General features: G+C 40.7%; 1 protein-coding gene across 1 annotated transcript in view; it reads left to right on the top strand.

Annotated features, from left to right (window-relative positions):
* Positions 1–11,905: 11,905 nt before the first annotated feature.
* LOC140944712 (lactadherin-like) overlaps positions 11,906–18,223 on the top strand; it is a 228,011-nt gene continuing 221,693 nt past the window's right edge. The window contains exon 1 of the mRNA XM_073393831.1: positions 11,906–11,966. The gene's annotated coding sequence lies outside the window, so the exon portion shown is untranslated. The remainder of the gene's footprint in view (positions 11,967–18,223) is intronic.

The following is an 18,223-nucleotide window of genomic DNA, read 5'->3' as shown; positions in this document are numbered from 1 at the left end:
TTATTTAAATTAGTTAAGTATTTTGTTAGTTAGGTTGTTTATTTGCCATTCGCCACTTTAAAACGTAAAGGGAACTGGGTCGAGTTAACTTTCGCAAAGACTTCTGGGACTGTTGCCAGGGACAGGGGAAAAAATTGGCCAATAGCTGATCGGCGCGTCTCCAGTTACGATCCCGGAAACACTTGCGGTACTTAACATTTAATTTCGGCTCCAGTTCCCTTCTTTTTTCTAATGTCGCGCAAATTGAAATATTGCTTTGGCCTTTCCTAAAAGGTTTCTCTATTGAGAATCGACGTCATGGGTTTGTATCAATAATCTTCCCAATGCAATTTACCGTTAACTCTGACTTTAAGAAAAAATGCTTGTCTGTAAACGTTGTTATCGAATGAATGTATTTCAAAGTAATGAATTGTACACATTTATTTCCTTTACAGGTTCTCACGGCAAATTCTGATCGCAACACCATCGTGTCACACGTTCTAACTACAAGGTTTCGGGCAAGATACGTGGGATTTGTTGTGTTGACATGGCATAACCATATATCTATGCGAGTGGAGCGTTACGGCTGTTCTGCACCATAGATGAAAATTAACTAACCGAGTGACAGAGGTTCATGTAGTGTTAACCACGTCTCGGTATCTAGATAACGCTTCTGATCTTGGATCGTTTGAAAAATGGTATCTGATGGATAGAAACATCTTTTTTCTCGTCTTTCGTGTTATTGCACCCATATGCAACGTACTTTTGTACCATTTCTTTGCGTACATAACAGTTCTCACAGGGAGAAATGACTAGGAAATCTGCTTTCCCCAAAACAGAATTCCCTGAAAACAAATTTCAGATTGGCAGTTTTAAAAACAAATTTAAATGAGTCACGTTCAATTGTCGCCGGCATTTTACTGACGAGGAGAAGTCGTTACGTCACGTTGCCATGGTAGCAAAATTTTCTGGATGACAACAAACTGAAAAACGTCACCAAAAAAGTGAATTCGCACTTTTTGACTTCATCGATCTTATTCAGTTCAGGAGCCAATTCAGTTTTAATTAGTTTGTCAAATGTTGGCTAAATTTTCGGGGGTTAAATCCGAAAGGACCGTATTTAAGTTTAGAAAAAGAAAAAAAATGTGTTGTGTTCACCCACTTTATAAAGAGGGCGCCTGAAATTAGGAAATTTTTACGTCGTAGTCGTGCAACGACATCGACGGCTAAGAAATGTACAAAAAAGCGTAATGCACGTGCAAAGTTATTGTTCTAAACTTATTGCTTTTTTGCCGTTCTCGTTGCCGTCGCCGTCGTCATTGTTTAAGTTCCCTATTGTTGTGATCCAAAAATTTTGCTACCATGGTAACGGACGTCGCACTTCTCTCTATTAACGGCTAATGAGAAAAATCGCTTGTTCTCGTTTATTTGCATTAGATTCGGCACATGTGAAATGTGACGTCTGAACCGGACCTTAATCATTGCAATTTAATGCTTCGAGATCTCGGAACATCCTCACAGCAACGGTCCAGGGAAGATATAGGTAAGATTAACGGTTAGACACAGGTAGACATGAATGTGTCTTCCATCCGATACCTCCATTATATAACTACAGTCAAGGGCCAATGCGATAATCTGTTCAACGCTTTAAAAAACTTTCTCGAGACGGAAAGTAGGAGAGGGTAATGGTTGTCCTATATTTCCCTTGGAAATATAGGGTTGGATGATTCGATTTTGTCCTTAGGCAATGGCCATAAATTAAAAAAAGTTTCATTTCACAGCGCCCCGTGTTTCGTTGAAGTGGGCAAACAACTAGAACTCCGGATCCTTCCAGGTGTAGTATTTGTCCATCTGAAAAGCATTTGCCACCCGGCAGAAAATAGAAACGTAGGCTACGTCTTTGCCCTCTCCTGTGTTTAAGCCAGTTAAATTCGTCCGGACATCGGTACTAGAGGTCCGCCTATTAAAGAGTGCCATCTTACAAAAGCACGAGGTGGAACTTTCTAGCTCTAATTTCAAATTGCCTGAAAGATGCCTTTTGCTTCGTCAATCAGTTTGACTGGTTATCATGCGTTGTAGCCTGCGAATACAACCGTTTCTCGTCCTCGCCGCGAGGAGCAGCTGAGGAGAAACGGCGGTATTCGCAGGCTACATGCGTTGCCATCGGCGTGTCCTCTTTTTTTTTCTGTTATAAAAATAGATAATTCCCGGCTCAAAAATAATATATGCACTTTCGGAATTCCATGAAGTATTTTATATATATCGAGGCTCTTTTTCATATATTTCGTTGTTACTGGGGCGATCGTTCAGGAGATGGTCGTTGGTTATACCGAGGACTTATGCGAAGTGTTTTTGAAAAAATGATCGCGACAGAAAAAAAGCGTTTCAAACTAAAATGTGTTTCTCTAAACTTCTTATTGTCCGTCACCCACGCGGTTATTCCTCTGAGTCTAACCTGCAGTCATTGTAAATCTTATTTTCCCAACAACATCAAAACTAATTCAGTAGAAAATACCTTTATTTAACCATCTCGATATAACAGTTAATGTGATAAGTGATAAATGCATTGATCAGAAAGGATGCAGGAATTCTGCATCGGGTAAAAAAAAAAACAAAGAAAAAATAGCTAATACAACTGCACTGAGTGACAATGCGGAAATTCTGCACCTGGTAAAATGAATATATATTAGCCAAATTCTACTGCACTGGAGTGACAATGCAGAAATTGTGCACCTGGTAAAATGAATATATATTAGCTATATATTCCACTGCACTGATGAGTGACAATGCAGAAATTTTAATACAAAAAATACAAATTAGCCATAAACAACCACTGCCAGTAATGAGTGAGGATGGCTGAAATTCTACTTTTTATTTTGGTGAAATGGATAACTTAACAAATTGAAGTGTTCCACCAGAGAAAAATTCAGCTTAGTTACAAAAATCTGTACAGGAGTTAATGAACAAAAGTCTGTAATATCCAACAATGCAACAGTCTAGACAACCACGTTACATGTACCCATAGTTCAAAAAGTAGAGGGCTTAACAATATACAGAAAGGCTGTGTTTTAAAACAAATTGAGGAAGCTCCATGCTTTGTACCTGTACAATCCAGGGTTGGCATGTACGGTAAAATGAAAAGAGCTAAATCGACTGCAAAGGTCAAATCGGCCCCAATGTCTCGAGGGCCAATTTGGAACATGCTTGGCCATTTTGGACAGAAAGAACCAAGACAGTTCTATAGGGTACCGAGATAGGCCCATCTGATTTCTGAATTGGTTACACTAAAAGCTACTTCGGCACTTCCTCTCAATTTGGTCCTTCCGATAGCCAATTAAGAAAATGCCGATTTGGCCTCAACGAGGTATATGTAGCGACTGCCTTTTGCTGTCAAAAGGGGCGCAAGGAAAACGCGGTGTTTGGTTGAAGAAACCATATATACGTCTCACACAAATCTGGTTGTAACTGAGGTCGGTTTAGTCGAGCGAGGATCTGAGATAACTTTAACGTAGATCTAAAACCGTGACGAACGTCAAAGACTGTAAGGTAACTCATGGTTTCGAGCGAAACTTTGCCTCGAGCGAAGCTACAAATCGGGAAGAAAACTTCAATCACGCTCCCGAATGTTCTGCACATGAGGAGATTTTTGAATTCCAGTATCCAATACAGTCGAACCTTTCGATACGGACACCTCTCCAAGTTACACGGGCAGTTTCTAATGTCCCGACAAAATTCTCATATATTTTCTTTAAAAAAAAACCTCTATAATACCGACTCTCTCTCATACGGACAACGGACACTAAATTTCGGTCCCAGAGAGTACCGTATTTATTCGATTAACCGCGCGCCCTGGGCGCTGATTAAATTTTTGGACCTTGAGAGTGGGCGCTTATTCGAGGTGGGCGTTTAATATTCGAGGCTGGGCGCTTATTAAATTTTCACCATTTTCAGCAAGTGTTAATTTTGCAACAATACAATAAATGGTAATAATAAAACGCGAAGATGTAACAAAGCAAGGTTTCTGTAAAATACTCTGAAGAAAACTCCGTCTTCGGGCAAGTCTCTTATAAGTACTTATTTAAGGTCTTTTGGGTGAGAGGGACCAGAAAGGGGGTGGGCGCTTATTTGAGTTTGAGTTTGAGGGGGAGGGAGGTGGGGTGGGGGTGGGCGCTTATTCGAGGCTGGGCTCTTATTAAATTTTTCTGCCTTCAGGATGGGCGCTAATTCGAGGTTGGGCGCTTATTCGAATAAATACGGTAAATTCATATAAACCTAACCTCTTTATTAAGGACACTGGGGTGATCAAGTGAATCCCGAATACCGATCAGCTGAATCTGCACAGGGTGAAGCCCGTCTAGTCTGGCTGATGAGCTACGTAAGGTGATATAAAGCCCAGTCGCTGTATCCCAAACAACTATTTGCGACAGGTGTACAGAAGAACGTAACCGACTTTTTGAAGGCCTCCAATAACTATACAGATAGAATAAAGATCTTTCCTATTACATTTTGTACTCTAGTTACTGTTTACTGCACTCGCAAAAAAGCGAAAGACGCTTTCAGAATAGTGCTTTACGTTACAACTTTTTACATGCAGCATTGCGCTGTAGCTCGTTTCGTCTGTATCTGAGATGTACAATGTTGTATGTTACTCTGGCTACTGAAAGACAGTGTCTTTGTACTGTGAATTAATAACTTAAAATGCAAATTAAAGACGAGTGTTAGCCTGGTTTTAGCTACTTAACAGCTAAAACTGTAAGTGGAGTCATAAAAGTGACGTTATCATAGTGACCTCTTTTGTACGAACACCTCACTAATCACCGGTAGTCCAAGCTCACTTTGAGAGCCCTGAACAACATTATCCTACCTAGCTAATTAATTATTCATACGACAACAGTTATAAGACGTTGTATGATAATTATCCTATTTCTCCATAATTGAGCGAAACGCACATTAAATGTTTCCTTTTAGTATTTTGTTATGTTTATTTGTGTGTTGACTGCGTTTCAGGCCTCTTAAGATGCCAAGAACCCGAAAACAACACTACCCATCTAAGCTAATTAACTAGTAATAGTCGACACTACAGCTGCCCCCGCTCTGTATGTTGTCGGTCAATTGTAGCCTTGGTCTTTGTGTAGCTCTCTGAAAAATACTGATTCGTATTGAAGATTTTCACACATATAACATACATTAGGTGAGATAAAAGCAGGAAAAGCAAGATTCCATGCACTGAGTTGGATCGATTTACGGTGATTTACGCAGCTCTGATCAAAACACCCTCGGCGTAATTCACACTCGCGTTCCACAGCCAAACGGCATTTAATAATAATAACTAAAGTTCTTAAAAACGCATTCTACATACAAATGTCTCGTTGCTTTTTACAACTAAAAAAAGAGCTCTCACGAAACAGATACGTTTTCGAAGCCCTTTTAAAACTATCATAAGCTGAACAACAAAACAGCCCAAAGAAGTCACAATAACACGGTTTCCTGGTTTGTTCTCTCCGAAAGAACTCACAATAAACACAGTTCAGTTTATCAATTCTTTTCTTCTTGCAATAGGCCACTCGCACTAAGAAGTCACGTGACCAATGCTTCCTTTAAACAATGAGTTGGAGCCTTGCCGATACCAAAAATAGACAGAGCACACCCTCTCACCCGGAATTTGAGAGGAAACGCATTTAAGGGAGATATTTTATGGCACTTTGATTTTTCAACAAGGTAGTATGGGGTACTACTTGGTGTAAGACTGCTCAAAATGTCCCGATTTGTATTGGCCGCCATGTTGGAGGGCATACTCTTGCCCTCCAACATGGCGGCCAAAACTACTTTTTGCATATATCTTGTTAAACCTTTGATAGTTACCCTCAGATGTGCTGTAAACGTTACCACATCATCTTTTCAACATTTTCCTCGACGTTTAAGTGCAAAATTTGTGTTCAAAAAAGGGTAATCCATAACTTTAAAACTTACAGTTTGGTCACGTGACCAGCCACGAACTTACTCATTTTGAGAAAATGGTGCGAGTTTGAAGAACCAAATCACTATTATTTTGTTTATGATATGACCCACTAATCGTTTTTCGAAGGCAAAATCATATAACTTTCATTTTCATAAAAACGATGTCAAATGACCTCTTAGTGCAAATGGCCTATTTTTCTGCGATTCCCTGAGCAGCCCTCTGAGCTGCAATTCGTCTTGTTCTCTGTTCTCCTACATCAGCTCGATCTCTCCTCCCCTTTTGAGGCTGGTCAACATTCTCCACCGCTTGATTTCCAAGGGACAAACTAACTGAAGCGGTCGATCAATAGTGTGCCTTTTTTGTTAAAATGTTACCCCTCTAACGACGTCATCTTTGCCTTTGATAAGACACACCACTTTACCCTTTCTCCACCCACCCAACTCCATGTAAACAGGCCTTAAGGGTCCAATGTAATGACATCACGTGAAAACTGTTAGCATTTACAAGTACATTAGTACTGCGGTTCCCGGTGGAGGTGGGGGACCAGGACCCGCTTAGGTGGGGTAAAAAATAACCCTTGTTTAAATGCAATCACACAACCTCGCCTACTCTCACTTGCTGCTCTTGCTGCGACTTTCAGTGCTTTGGCTTTCTATTGTTACCTTTAATGATTCAAAGCTACCGCCAAAAGAGAATTTTGCGTAGCCTGGAACCGGGCTCCGCATTGGGAGAAAAGGTAGAAAAAATTGGCGAGCCGATTGGTAGTCTGGAGGAAAGCGTGACGGAAGCTTCCCCCCTCCACGGGCCACCGCTATTTCTCCTAAATAGGAAATAGGCCCCTAAAGTAACTGATGGTGGCCACTGTTGAGTCCCAAACCAATCCTGTGGGAGTTGAACGTTCGTTTGTCCCAATAAGTTGGCGTAGCTGTGGACCACATGCGTCAAAATGCTCTACTGATGCCAACAGACTCCAACACCATTCAAGGTTAATGTTGGTACGCTTTAATCTGAAGACCTGAAACTGCAGCATTAAGCTAAGTTAACATTTTTTTTATCAATCTTGACAGGAATGAGGTTCACCTGCATCCTTCTGCACGTACTCATCTGCTGGTTCTGTAAGATAACTGCTGCAAGTCAATGTAAGGCGGCATCTTACTCCATACAAGATCACGTGCTTATAAACCACGCCATCAAGGCCGGGCCTGCAGAGCTGATTGAACACTGCATAACTCAGTGCCTGGATCATCCTGGTTGCCATAGCAGCAATTTTTATCGGATAAGCAAATGGTGTGAACTAAATGATAAAACGCACGCTTCCCACCCTGAAGATATGAAACAAGTTCCATTTACAAACTACATGGAGAACACTCTCAGACCTCTCCAGCTGCCTCCCACCTGCAAAAACGACTCAGACTGTGGCAGCAGTTTGTTTTGCTTTCTATCGAAGTGCGAAGGTGAGTTGGAAGATTACTTCATCTTACTTTGTCCTTTGTCTGCCAAGCGGGAGGCTGCTGGGTCAAACCTCGGTTGGACCAGCACTCAGGGTGTTGAAATAACTGAGAAGAAACTGCTGCCTTTGAAAAGACATCTGCAACCGGTGAGTCTTCTCGGATAAGGAGAACCCTTGCACAAATAAATTTTGTGGGAGGTTAACGTACCCACACACTCTTCGTAAAGAGTAGGTGGGGTGGTCTATGTCTCATGGAGGGGAGGGACTGTTACGGCCCCGCAGTAATTCGCTCCAATAAGCGATGTTGCGGTGACCCTACCAAAACTTGGCAAAATCAAATAAACAAAGTAGCTTTAAAAAGACTGTTAAACTGTTTTTTTTTTCTTCTTTTTCGCAGAATGCGGTATTCATGCACTTGGAATGGAAAGTAAAGCATTGCCGGATTCAGCCATCATTGCCTCCTCGTTCATCGCTGGGCGCGAGCCTTGGCTAGCCCGTCTAAATAATGTTCCGATTGCAAATGGCCACCGAGGCGCCTGGGCACCGGCAAAGAATGAAGTCGGCCAGTGGTTACAAATTGACCTTGGGAAGGAAAGGCTGCTGGCAAAACTTGCCACACAGGGGAGGCCTTCAGACCCTTCTATGTGGGTTACGTCATACACAATTTTGTTTAGTTCAGACAGCGTCAAATGGGAGGAATACAAGGAAAATGATGCTGTGAAGGTATGTGATACATAATTTTATAAAAACGATTCTGATTCCAGGGTAAACGAGGCCGTGACACTAGCGAAGTAACAGCAGGCTACGTACGTCTACAAACACATTCATAACTTTCGAGCCAAACATCCCAAACTTAATTTAATACCTTCTAGATTAATACTGAAATTGTGATATAGCTGGAAATTTTTCCCAACAGCGCTCACTCTCATTGGTTACTTCGAGGTCACATGACAACTAACAAAGAAACTGTTTCCCGCCAAAATCTCTGAGCGGGCAAAATTACAAAATCTATGATGTCAGAGGGTAACAGTGCACTGTTACCCACGAATGTTGACCGACGACCGCCGTTACAGCAAGGTTTAATGAATTTCCGGCTTCAAAATTTCCAGCTATATTGCAAATCACTTAAAGACTGGTCCCTCGGAAAACAGCTAATTTTGTTTCCCTAGATGTCTAGAGAGATCATATGTGTTTTTGAGAACATAGAAACTGGTTTTTCCAGAATAGAGATTCTTTAGGAGCCAGAAGTCCATGAAAATCAGCTGAAATAGTGAGATTTGAAATACACTGAAACTTTTGGACGGTTAATGTTAAACTGCATTTTTGACTTTTGACGGTTGAAAATTGACCTTTTTGGACAACTGAAGGTTAAATTTTAGGCCGTTTGCATGACGGCTGCCGGTTATTTAATTAACCCATTGAGACCCTCTTTTATATATGGTTGATTCTAAGAAAAGGCATCTTCTGCTTACTATATTAATCATAGCTTTGGAACAAAGGTTTACTCGCTTCTACTTTTTGAAAAAAAAAATGACGTATTTTGCGGGTTTTCACGAGAGCAAATTCTGACCTCAAGACGATCGTGTCACACGTTCTAAATGCATTTCAGGGTGATGAAATATGTGAATTTTTATTCCCATTGCAGGTTTTCGAAGCAAATTCTGACCGTGACACAATTGTGTCACACGTTCTAACTCCAAGGTTCCGGGCAAGATACGTACGGTTTGTTGTGCTGAACTGGAACAGGTATATATCGATGCGAGTGGAGCTGTATGGCTGTGTTGCATCGTGAAGGAAAACGTACGAGATTTTTACATTGTAATGGCAACATTATCATGCAGTGATGCTTTTCAGTTTTGATTAACATTGTAACGCGGCACCATAAGCTGCACGAGCTTTAATTCTCACCCGGGAGTGAGTTTGAACAAAATTTGCTGTTGTAGTTTGCCTTTTGATTAAACGGATAAAACATAATGCTTTATTAATACGCCTCAACAATCAGGGCCGAGTTGTTCAAAGCTGCAATTGGTTATATTAAGATAAACCAGTGTTAATGAGAAATTTGAACTCAGTTATAAAAGCTTATAAAAACAAATTCATTTTCATTTTTTTCGTCTACAATTTGATGATTGGACTGACTGAAAGAGAATAGCAAACATTATCCGAGGAAATGCTTTTGAACAAAAGAAAAAGAGTCCCGAGTTAAAATTTGACCCCGGGTTAGCGCTGCCTCGTACCCAGACGTCTCTCTTTTGATGAAAATGTGCCCGCAAAGGAAGGCGGGAAGAAAAAACGAAGCGCCTGAGGAGGAGGCTGGGGTTAGCGCTAATCGGCCTTCGAACAACTGGGCCCAGTGCTCTAGCCTCCGGGGGGGATACTTTAGGAATCTCTGGGTGGGGTTGTGCCGCTGGGACCCTGGAACCCTTAACCTATACCAGAGCTAGTTTAGCTGAATTTTGCTACCCTATACTAGAGTAAACTTCCCAAATCCCCCCTATCCTAGAGTAGCTCTTTCGAAACTTATGAGGTCACTAGTACCGTCTAGCCAAAACAAAACCTTATACCACTATCCCTAGTCTAGATAAAATCTTCAACCAACTGATCAGTTTCCTGAAAAATGATACCCTATTCTAGACCCAAACGCTGTGATTTATATACCCTATCCTAGAGTAAACTGCTCGAAAACCATACCCTTCACAGCGGCACATACCTGTATAGCCTATATATGGCAGTACCCCCCCCCCCCCCCCCCACCGGCTCTAACCTCTTATGATCGTGTAGAGGAAAGATCTCGCAGCCAGCAGGAATTGCACTTCCATTGGAAGACGTGATAGGGTGGTGCTGAACGAAGCCTTCAAATCATGACCCTTTTCAAGACAAAATCTTTTCATTTTGGTACAGTGTTCAACAAACGGAGGGCGTGGAATCCAGAATCCAAACCTTTCTTGGATTCCCTTACATGGGCAATATATACTTAAACATTTTGTCCTGAGGCTAATTAACACTAAAAACTAAAAACGTCACCACGTGGGAACAATCACAAATTCACTCTTCGAAAACAAGAATCGGCCCCATATGAGGGAATTCAAGACAGTCTTAGATTCTGGATTGCCCATCATTGATTCCGGATTCTCGGTTTAGATACTGGATTCAAGATCTTTCTCAGTGGAACTTAGATTCCAGATTTCACTCATTAGTGGGATTTCGGGTTCCTAGAGCTGTATTCCGGAATCCAAAGCCCAGGATTTTGGGTTCCACAAGCAAAAATTCCCCGGACTGCGGATTTCACAAACAAACATTTTCCGGATTCCCTCACATAGGGGCGACAAGAACGAGTAGTCTTATTGTTTTAGTAGAACCTAACTAGCCTGCTTTCTTTCTAATCTATACCAGATTTTGAAGCCTTTTTCACCTTGAATTCATTAAATCGTTGTTTGTTTGTCACAAATGTGGCGAACAATTAAATGTGTGCTCCAGGCTTCTTGCATTTAAAATGTTCATATTGCGTATTTCAATTTTGGGCCGCTTTAGCCTTTTTGAGGGATAGAATCAATTAATTACTTCATCTAACTCTTCCTCAGGCATCCGATTGAAACGATTTCTTGAAGAAATTATCATTCTTTTGCTTTTAATCGACCTGCAAGACGCCAGCTCTCCACTCACCATCTATTATTAAGACATAGTAAGTACGTTAGAGACTGCAGAATTCGTAACAGATAATCGGCTACCCGTTGGTCTCTTCTAAAGCCGATTAGCGAAAGTCGATACTTTTCTAGCAGGTGTTCATGGAGGCATTCTTGAAATGGTTTTTGCGGTAAAACGTAGGCAAACTACTTTTGCGTGGGAGAATTAAGGCATCGAATCTCAGATTATACCTTATTCGATCGGGATATATTAAACGATAAAACCATAACATAGTGACTCACAACATTACGTACTATATAGAAGACTGTTTGGCAGCGCCAAGGAGAACAATAATCGCGAAGGGTAAAGAGAAGACGAGCACGAAAAGAGAGACGAGGAGAATAAAGAGAGAAAAGTAAAATCTCAAAAAATAAACCATTCCTTAACCCATTTCACCCACACTGACCCGCCCAACAGCGACAGACAAAATAAAACGCAATTTATGTTTAAAAGAGACGTCAAAAATTTCCATTTCAAAAGATCATTGTCTTGCTAATAACTAATAAAAATATATTGTCAGAACTAAAAGCGTCCAAAACAAGTTTACTTTACATACTGGTAAGTTCAAAAGCCTGCAGCATTCCGTTTCTGGTAAGTTAGACCTCATTTTAATTACCTTCTAGCAGATCTTTTAAGTCTGCGAAGAACTACAGGTTAAGAAATTTGCTTTATCCAAACTGAGCATTTTTGTGTGTGTGTGAAATTGCACCTATATGATCAGTCTCTGACCAAATGCCTAGATGCAAGGTACGAGTAATATATATCTAACTAATAAGTGTCGCAATGTTTATTTTTTGGTGCACGTTTTTACTAATTTGAAGGACGTTCCGATACAGATTTTCCTTACCGCTATCCGGACCTAAAAACGCCGCTCGTTCAAGTGAAAAGAAAAAGGTACCCTAAAAAACCCAGCTATAATATAATTTTTTAAGTGGCCGAGTCTGAATATGTTTTTAGTTGAAGGGTGGAGCTTAGAGAACGTACGTTAAAGGATTTTAAAGAAGTTTACGAAATTTTGACCCCTTAGATTACAATAGTCCGTAGCCTTTTTCCCAGCAATTGTTGATTCACCTTTTTTAATGCTGATATATAATATAAGCATCTTTTGTTTATATGGATCATATGTGATCATAAAACATAAAAGTCCCACTATGTTGCGACGGCTGCAGTCTCCTGATTGCGACTATTCTAGAAGAAACGATGCAGTCAAGAACACTCACAAACCGTTTTCATCTTAGGCCTGCCCGATGACGAAAAAACTACAGAGACCTGACATTTAGTGGAATTACACTGTAGCAGTAAAAAGGGACCATTCCTTAAATACGGGAGTGGATTATGGCCGTAGACGTCAATGAATCGCCCGGCAGTATTAAAAGACAGTAGAGCATGAGCAGTTTATAATAATAATAAAAGCGGTCGCTGGCCCATTGGTTTCCCAAATGCTTAGCCGCTGGATAGTGATTTAGTCGGTGGATAGTGCTATAAATCTAGCTTAACTGGGACCTAAGTCATACGGTTGAATGTAGAAACAAGAAAAAGGTTTGACCAGAGTACAAACAACGTTTAAATACCATACTTAGAGTTTGTGACTCTTATGACTCTTAATGAAAAACGAAGATGAAATTTAGTGACCTCTCCGGAAACCAACTTCTGATTAATTTCAAGCGCTTAACTGGTCTGCATGATTAATCCGTTATTCATCAAACGGCCTTCGTTTGCTCGCTTTAATGAAAAGACCTGAGAATGCAATGATAACATTGTTTATGAATTTTGTCAAGAATAATGAAGTTCACCTGTATAATACTTCTACACGCACTCATTTGCTGGTTCTTCAAGATGACCATCGCGAGTCAGTGTAAGGCAGCATCTTACTCCATACAAGATCACGTGCTTATAAACCACGTCATCAAGGCCGGGCCTGCAGAGCTGATTGAACACTGTATCTCTTGGTGCATCGAACATACCGGTTGCCATAGCAGCAACTTTTATCGGATAAGCAAATGGTGTGAACTGAATGACAAAACGCACGCTTCCCATCCTGAAGATATGAGACAAGTTCAACTTACAAACCACATGGAGAATACTCTCAGACCTCTTACCTGCAACAAAGGCTCAGACTGCGGCAAAAATTTGATTTGTTTTCTATCGAAGTGCCTAGGTGAGTTGGGGGATTCCTTCATCCTCCTCTGTCCTTCCTCAGTACGTATCTAAAAGAAAAGCAATCACATTTTACCGCCGCCAGGTTAGCCTAATTGGATAAGGGCTGGTCTGCCAAGCGGAAGACTACTGGTTCAAACCTCGCTCGGACTAGCACTCAGGGTGTTTAAATGACTGAGAAGAAACTGCCGCCTTTGTAAGACGGTGAGACTTCCTAGTCTTCTCGAATAAGGAGAACCCTTGCACTATCAAATTCTTTGAGACGTGCGCAAAGAGTAGGAGACGCAGTCCCCGTTGTGTTGTTCTAGTCTCATTCCACATGGGGAGAGAGAATGTTACAGCCCCGCAGTAATTGGCTCCAATAAGCGATGTTGCGGTGACCCTACCAGAAATTGGCGACATCAAATAAATAAAGTAGCTTTGAAAAGACTGTTAAACTGTTTTTTTTCTTCTTCTTTTTCCAGAATGCGGTATTCATGCACTTGGAATGGAAAGTAAAGCGGTGCAGGATTCAGCCATCGATGCCTCCTCTTTCATCGCTGGGCGCGAGCCTTGGCTAGCCCGTCTAAATAATGTTCCAATTGCAAATGGCCACCGAGGCGCCTGGGCACCGGCAAGGAATGAAGTCGGCCAGTGGTTACAAATTGACCTTGGGAAGGAAAGGCTGCTGGCAAAACTCGCCACACAGGGGAGGCCTTCAGACCCTTCTTTGTGGGTGACGTCATACAAAATTAAATTCAGTTCAGCAGCGACAAATGGGAAGAATACAAGGAAAATGATGCTGTGAAGGTATTTGATATGGTTTTATAAAAACGATTCTGATTCCGGGGTGGTGACACTAGCAAAGTAACAGCAGGATGGCTACTTCGCCTACAAACACTTCATAACTTTTGAGCCAAACATTCCAAACTTAATTCAATACCTTCCAGATTAATATTTGAAACTGTTATATAGCTGGAAATTTTTCCCAACAGCGCTCACTCTCATTGGTTACTTCGAGGTCACATGACATCTAACAAAGAAACTGTTTCCTGCCAAAATTCTTAGCGGGCAAAATTACAAAAATCTATGACGTCAGACGGTAACGGTGCACTGTTACCCGCGAATGTTGACCGACGACCGCCGTTTCAGCGACGTTTAATGAATTTCCAGCTTCAAAAATTCCGCTTATATTACATATCACTTAAAGACTGGTCCCTCGGAAAACACTAATTTTGTTTCCGTCGAATCTCAATGTTTTCCTCGGCTCCGCCTCGGGAAACATTGAGATTCTTGAGAAAAAAATAATAACTTTTTGCCTCGGAACCAGCCATTCATTTGAGTGTTTCTTGTAAGGTCTTTTTTTCAGGGGCACCCATCGTCAATTTTCGGAAAATATCTGTTCGGAAGACGATTTGAGATCTAGAATTTTCGGAACATTTGTTGTAAAATTTTTTGCTTGCCGGCCTCTCCTAGGTTTTTCGAACATCTAAAAAATGGTATAATTGCCTATTTTTTAACGGATTCTTTCCCTCTCTAAAAAAGTCACCTAGAATCATGTTTCGGGAGCCTTTTTTCTGGCTGAAATTTTCGAAAAGGTAACTAAAGTTTTAATCCCTATAATTTTCGGATCACTAAACTTTCAGCTAGGAAATCCGAACAGATGAAAAATTTTTTAGGGGATAAAAATATGCCTACATCTACCGTTTAAATACTAAAATACATTTAACAATGCTACGTTTAAGTGGTTGTGAACTATACTCTCGTTGGCTGGCCTGAGTTTTAGAAAAAAAAAACTATTAAAAAAATTAAAAATTAGAATGTCTAGATAGAGTACGTGTTTTTGAGAACATAGAAACTGGTTTTTCCAGTATAGAGATTCTTCAGGAGCCAGAAGTCCATGAAAATCAGCTCAAATAGTGAGATTTGAAATACACTGAAACTTTTGGACAGTTAATGTTATACTGTATATTTGACGTTTGACGGTTAAAAAATAACCTTTTTTGACGGGTGACGGTTAAATTTTAGGCCGTTTGACGGCTGACAGTTAACCCCATTGAGAACCTCTCTTATATATGGTTGATTCTAAGAAAAGGCGTCTTCTGCTTACTGTATATTAATCATAGCTTTGGAACAATGTAGTAGCCTGTACACAGACGTTGTTTATTTTTCTTCTCGTTCTTTCCAAAAACACGGCGAGCGGCGCGAGCGCGCGAGAACGCTGGCGGTCAATAAACCCCCATTCGGTTTATATTTTATCACGCGCGCTCGATGGACTGTTTTAAGAGAAAATTGAGGGTCTGTGAACAGGCTAACAATATAGAGGCCTCGAGGGTTAGCTAGGCCTTCTACTTTTTGCAAAATGGATATATTCCTTATTTTGCAGGTTTTCACGAGTAGAGAAAATTCTGACCGCAAGACGATCGTGTCACACGCTCTAAATGCATTTCAGGGTTATGAAAAATGTGAACTTTTATTCCCATTGCAGGTTTTCGCAGCAAATTCTGACCGTGACACAATTGTTTCACACGTTCTAACTCCAAGGTTCCGGGCAAGATACGTACGGTTTGTTGTGCTGACTTGGCACAGGCATATATCGATGCGAGTGGAGCTGTATGGCTGTGCTACATCGTGAAGGAAAACTTACGAGATTAATGAGTGCAATGTAAATGAGTCAGCAAGTCGATGAATCAATAAGGGAAGAGTCACCTCCAACATTAACCCAAACCGAAAAACTAACTGTAGCCGGCTAAACCTTACCCTAACCTCTGATTCTGGCTATAACCACTACCCAAAACCTAGCCTTAATTTCTAACCCTAACTCTCGATCAGTTACCCTTACCTCTAACCCTAATCCCATCCTTTAACTCGATCTCCTTACAAGAAACCTGACCCATAACTTGACTCATAACTCCCGTCATTGACTTTTTTAGCCTTATAAAACAATCGCAAATGTTTCAGAGTACTTGTAGCTTCATGCTCAAAGGATTATTCGTTGTTTAATGTAGAGCTTTTACTGGAATCCTTAGTTTTGATGACATATTGTAGATAACGTAGATCATAGAATTACGGTATACATGTAATTGGATAAAGGGATTAAACATGTTTAATTAGCATTGTAGTGTCAACATTATAACTTACAATAATGCTTTTCAGTTTTTGATTAACATTGTAAGGCGGCACCATAAGCTGCACGAGCTTTAATTCTTACTGAGTTTGAACAAAATTTGCTGTTGTAGTTTGTCTTTTGGTTAAACCGATAAAACAAAATGCTTACGCCTCAGCAATCAGGGCCGAGTTGCTCAAAGCTGCAGTTGGTTAAGATAAACCAGGGTTAATACGAAATTTGAACTCAGTTATAAAAGCTTACAAAAACAAATTCATTTTCATTCTTTTCGTCCACAATTTGATGATTGGATACTCTAAAGAGAATAGCAAAAATTATCAGAGGAAATGCTTTTAAAACAAAGAAAAAGAAACTCGGATTAACTGATTTAACCCTGGGTTAGCGCTAATCAGCCTTCGAACAACTTGGCCCTGTGCTCTAGCCTCTTATGACCGAGTAGAAGAAAGATCTCATAGCCAGCAGGAAGTACACTTCCATCGGGAGACCTGATAGGGTACGTGGTGCTAAACTTCGGGGGAAGGGTACTTGGGTTAATTTTTACTCGGTATGTGCCGCTGGCCTCTCAGAGCCCCTTCGTTCCCATTATAGTCTATTTGTTGGCCAATTAAAGATCCCATCTTGGTCACTTTTGGGCAAATATAAAATTTTCGCGATCCCATTTTTGTCACTTTCTATTTTTGTAGGCTACCTTATATTGAATGAAGAACGCATTACTTAATTTTGCTACGTTTGCTAACCCTAAATATGACGAACTGTCTTACCCCCAAAAATAAAAAAATGTGTGACCCCATTCTATCAGGAGAGAAACGATATAACGACACCACAGTGAATACCAAAATTACGTAAAAGACTGTATAAGATGCTTGACAGAGCGCGATGGAGGACAGTATTCGCGAAGGTTGATGAGAAGAATGAACGAGACGAGGAGAATAAAGAAAAATAAAGTCTCTAAAGTTTTCTATCGAAGTGCGTAGGTGAGTTTTAGAGACAAACGCCCAAAGTATACATAAATAACCTTGTCATTTTTTTTTCTAAATTTGTAATTTGTTTACCCACACGGAGCAGTTAGGAGTTCTTAAGAGCTCGTTGAAACGTGTCCGTGCGTTCCAGATCGAGCTGAAATTGGTTGGAATTGTTGGTTTTTAAGGAGAGGGTAAAACCGGAGTAAACGAGGAGAAACCTCTTGGAGTAAAGGAGAGAGCTAACACTACGCCACAGTTGCTCTTCATCACTGTTGTGATGCAGCACTTCGAAACTATGATGGACACAAATTGGGTCATGGCCAAGTATTTTTTGCACTAAACTAACTTATTTAAGAAAGGGTTTCACAACGGAGTTAAACTTATGTAATTTGTTGATCTAGTGTTTGCAAATATAATGTTGTATTTCTGTTTGGATCACTTAACAGAATGTAGTATTCATGCACTTGGAATGGAAAATAACCTTTTGCCGAATTCAGCCATCACAGCCTCCTCTGTATGGCCGGACCCTGGGCACGGCCCTTGGCTAGCTCGTCTAAATAATGTTCCAGTTGGCATATTTTGGGGCTCCTGGTCAGCGGCATCGAATGAAGCTGGCCAGTGGTTACAAATTGATCTCGGGGAGGAGGGGCTAGAGACAAAACTCGCTACACAGGGGAGGCCTTCCCCACATTCGGCTCAATGGGTGACGTCATACACAATTTTGTTTAGTTCAGACAACGTTAAATGGGAGGAATACAAGGAAAATGATTTTGTGAAGGTATGCGATGCTGTTTTACTTTTTTTTTTCAACGGGAATCTTTCACATACGAGGAAAGGCCATCGCCACCTGCCATCGCCAATTTCTTTTAATCCTTCAGAATATTAAACTGTTAAAACATTTCGTTTCTGTTCTATTGAAGTTTTTG

This window comes from Porites lutea, chromosome 7, assembly GCF_958299795.1.
Source record: "Porites lutea chromosome 7, jaPorLute2.1, whole genome shotgun sequence".
NCBI classification, from domain to species: Eukaryota; Metazoa; Cnidaria; class Anthozoa; order Scleractinia; family Poritidae; genus Porites; species Porites lutea.
This window is presented reverse-complemented; position numbering and strand designations above follow the sequence as displayed.